Source organism: Schistocerca piceifrons, chromosome X (assembly GCF_021461385.2).
Source record: "Schistocerca piceifrons isolate TAMUIC-IGC-003096 chromosome X, iqSchPice1.1, whole genome shotgun sequence".
NCBI lineage: Eukaryota > Metazoa > Arthropoda > Insecta > Orthoptera > Acrididae > Schistocerca > Schistocerca piceifrons.
Window position 1 is genome coordinate 316101131 of NC_060149.1, and position 5039 is coordinate 316106169.

A 5039-nucleotide genomic window follows, 5' to 3' on the forward strand; every position below is an offset into this window, starting at 1 on the left:
GTTTGAGACACCCTACAGATCTGAATGAACATTTCTGCCGTATTTTCAGAAAGTATTTCATTGCAGATAACTACATCATCTGCAAAAAAAGTGAGGTTGCAATTAATACTGTCTGCCAGTTCATTAATATACAACATGAACAACAAGAATTCCAAAACACGCTTCTGCAGCCCACCTGAAGTTGTTTTTACTCCTGCCTATGTCCCTCAAACCAAGATAAATTCTGGGTCCTCTCTACCAAGAAATCTTCAACCCAGACACAAATTTTGTTCTATGATAACATAATAGCACGTTTCTTAATAAACGTCAGTGTGGCACCGAGCCAAATGCTTTGGGGAAGTCAAAAAATATAGTATATATCAGAGTTCCTTGCTCTGTGGCTTTCAGGACGTCATGTGGGAAAATAACCGACTGGATTTTGCATGATCGACATTTTCGGGATCCATGCTGGTTGGCGTGAAAGAGGACCACTTTGAGATACCTCATTATGCCGTCTGAGCTCAGAAAATGGTATATGAATCTACAATAGATGAACGTCAATGAGAAAAGACGGTAGTAGTGTGGATCACTCTGTTACCCCTCTTTAAAAAGGTGTGATTAGTGCTTTTTGTTATCAACAACTAGGCTGACTTTTTTGCTCAAGGGAACTGTGGTATATTACGCTCGAAATGGAAGCGAACTGAGCAGCAAATACTGCATGCAGGGTGATTCTGTGATGATGCTGCACTCTTTCATAGATCGTGGAGGAGGGTAACTGTATCTGTTTGAGGTAAGGGATCCTGGTCCGGAAACGACAGAGTCAAAAGTTTAAGCAAAAATCGTTCTGATAGCTCTGGCAGCTGAATACATGTACCTGTATGTTGTTGCTACGGTTGTTAGGGTAGGAAACTTTCAGAAGTATTAGTGTGGACCCAAACGAGAAAAAGTGACTAGTAAACACGGGTTCTAAGATACATACCTTAAGAGTTATGAGCATTTGTTCATGTTTGCTACCGTGAAACAGGTTTCTACTGAACAAGTGTCCCATAGCCCTTGAGTTAAGCATTTTAGAGACCATGTCTACCAGACATTTTGCCATGTTTTGGTCCATACTTCCCCCTCCAAAAATAGAGAAACCAAACAGATCGCAGTAGAAAAGATTTGGTTCGCGTGCATTCTAAATCCCATATTTACTGTATAACTTTTTTTTATTGTCCGTGCTACCAACTCTGGAAACTGCCTACCTTACAATCGTAGCAACAACAGTGCCACTACATGTATTGCAGCGTCAGAGGTATCAGAATGATTTTCACTTATAAATTTCGACTCGGTCGTTTCTAGGCCATGGGCCCCGGACTCAGATTTATCATTCTCCATCATCTCTGAAAGTTTTTTACATCATCACGGAATCACCCTGTAGAATCTGGCAGGGATCCCATCGTGTCCTGGATCCTTGTTTAATCTTAGACATTTTATACGTTTCTCAAGAAGTAAACAGTGGCAGGATGTCAGCATTTTTCTTAATAAAGGAACATTTGAGAACGGAGTTCATTGTTCCTGCCTTTGCTTTGTCACTCTCAATATTAGTATCTGTGTCTGGACACTACCTTCAGTGCCTCTTGCAGCGTCCATATATGACTATAATTACTTTGAATTGTGAGAGAGATCTTTCGATAAGATGCTCTGCGTTAGTCACTGAAGGCTTCTTGCATTCGAATTGCCCTCTTGACAGCCATCTTTGAGATATGCCACAATTATCTCTTTATCTAACTTTTTGAATACCGGTATGTAAATCTTTCTATTTGTTTTAGCTTCCTTTTGAACTTCATTAATCATTGTTGATACTTCTACCACATGGACGTGACAACTTTTTCAATATGGACATCCTCAAAGAGATCTGGTTTATTTGTTGTCATTAGGTCAAATATATTTCTTTCTTGAGTCGGGTCTGATGTACCTGTTGTTGGTAGTTTTCAGAGGAGTTATGTTCCGCACGATGTGTTGTCACGACCATCACTAACAAAACTGTAACTATCCCAGTTGATTTTTGGATGATTGACGTCTCCTCCGATAATGGCACTATGATTTGGGAACATTCGCACCAGAGAACTGAGATTTTCTCTAAAGTTTCCGGTTACTTTAGGAAGTGAATCTCTTGAACGACAAAATGACCAAATTACAACTTTTTTCCCACCCTTGAAAATGAGTAGTGTCCAAACAGTCAATCATGCAGCTTCTATTTATTACCTCGGTGAATATGAGTGTCTTGTCTGCTGCAACAAATACATCACTCCCATTTCCCATTAGCCTACCCTTTCAACACACACTTATTTTACCCACAAAATTTCACTGCTATCAACTGCTTGTTTTAGCCAACTTTCTGTACCTTGTATTATAATTGCTATTTTAATCGTTTCTCTGAGGGACATTTCTCTGAATCTTACCGTAGTACTTCTATGTCTCGTACAGTTACTGTTAGATGGAAAAATAGAAAACTGCCCTGTTAAAAAAAAAGACACCTTACATACAGCCTACACTGTCAGCTATTTGCCTCTGCTTTGCTGCGCACACCTGACCCAATTTGGGGGAAACACTACAATTCTCAACCCTATGACGTAAGTCTAAGGGAGTCGCAGCTTAGCTTGCCCAACAATCTTCGTAGTCACTGGTTCAAGCCTTCCACTCCACTCACAACAAGGGAACCACGATCTGTTCTGGGAACAATGCTGCAGGTTGTGAACTACGTTGAAACTCCACGAGCAAGACTGGTTTTCTCATCCTTCTCTGTAATATCCCAGACGATCGGCATTGTTCATTCCAACGCTTGGCGCAATTATAAGTCTGTTGCATCTTCTTTCCTCTGTGGCTGTCTGAATAACTTCTTCAGTGTGTTAAATGAGGCCTCTGGACATACACGTAGACTGCCCAAAATGATCCCTCCTGTCCCTTGCTGCCGTTATCCTAAGGAGGTACCATCATTCGCCGTACGTTTGCCGAAGATCAACAGACCCGCAAACCTTTTGTGTTTGCCTCTCCTTTACACAGGACACTGCAGGGTTTTCAACATGAGAAGTTTGACCCATCGGCTTTGATTCAGTTTGAATTGAAGACAGAACGCCGAACTTGTCGGTTAGGAGATGGATATAATACCCCTAGTTCTCCTTCCTTCCTGCCCTCCCCTACGAGTTCTCAAGACCTACCAAATGATACGTCATTCACGGTGAAGTGGACGAGTGGTGATAGGTCTTGTGCTTCCTGCAGAACATTTAGTATCCATAGGAGAAGATAGCACTTGAGGTAACATTGTTATCTTTGGTACATGTCTCTCGGCATTTCGTCCCCACACACCTATTCGAAGCAGCTTCCAACGCTTGACAGGAATATGACCGATTTCCAACTGCTTACGAACAGTAACTAGTTTATCCCATGCTCTAGAACAGTATTCACAGAGGGGCTGCAGTCTTACTGTTTCAAAGTTTTTCTGAACACTAAATAATTAACCTTAAATCAGTCTCTCAATTTCAGGGTTTGTTACGCTACGAGTACTAACAGTTTCATTTAAGTTATGAAGCGACAACGTCGAATAAGGTGGTTTGTGTAAATAACGAAAGAAAAACCTGTTAAAATTTAAAGGTTTCTCGAAGATAACTTTGTTTTCCTATATTTTTTCGAAGCTATACACACTAACAAACTCGTGTAACAACGTCGAAAACAGTGTAAATGTAAGACGAATACCGACAATATGCTGCAGTGGGAAACTAAATACAACACTATGCGACAGTTGTAGCGTAAAACAAAATATAGAAACACAGAGCAATTCGAAGGGGCTTAGTTTACGTCGTGATCGTAAAATTTCAAACACCACCTTATAAGAAACACATCAGTGAGCAGCGAGCCGAAATATTGCACTAATTACCTAAGTAACTAAACTACAATAAGAGGGAAGCAGTTTTCTAAGAAGATATTTCTACCAAAATTTGCAAAATATACTTTTATAGCTCACGAATCAGCACGGAATACGTTACACACAACACTTGCAAGCGTCTGAAAATTTTCAAAAATACACGTTTTTCACGTAGAAACACAATGAAATTAGGGAACGACTGTTTTCGAATGAGGATATTGTTTCCGTAAGTTTCTATAAAGCACAAATTATGTTCACAATTCGCAAAATACTACAAATTTTCCAAGTCACTCGCAAATGTTCGAAAATACATGACGATGCCCACAACCATTGACACATTCACTGAAAGATTAAGCGAAAACGAAAGGAACAGTAAAATATTTGAATCTATAACTTGAAATCACACGTCCTCCGGAAACTGACATATATGTACACAAATGTGCGAAATGTGCGAATATCTTACATAGCTGAATTGTAGTGTTTAGAATTCTAAATTAGACAGATCAACAAAATGTGATCAGCTTTCACTTCAACATCGTTCTTACATTTTTGTCTGATTGAAAAAAATTCTCACCGCCGTTAAGAATTGGCCTGAGTGGAGAGAGCACAGAAAATAACACGGAGGAACAATAATTATGGTAAAAGATACTGCTGCCCAGTACCTTCGAGTACTGTTAAACTGAGATTGCCATAAGTTCTCTTAATGTGTATGGGGGGAATGGTTATTTATTATCACTAAAGAAATTGTGCGGGTACGATCACAGAACAAAATGCAAATTTTGCAACGGTAACTTGAAACGAAGACAGATAGCTATGTAAATACTATGAGCGATATACCTTCACACTGCCTTTTCGTATTTGTAATCTTTGACATGAAGCTAGCCGCAGAGTCAATGCTCACTACGTTAACGTTCCTGCAACGCAATCACCCTATGGAACGAGATGGTCTCCAGGTTCTGTAGCTGGCACATTTTGAGTGCTAGAGACATCTGGAGGACATGTCTGTAGCAGAATGGCGGAACAGGTGGCGGATGTTGGTAGGGTAAAGGATTTATCTTATTTATTTACCGATTTATTTATACATTTGTTTCACCTGGCAACATTAGAGCGTTCAAGCCCAACTTACATCCAATCAGACATCATTATTTAGTCAACA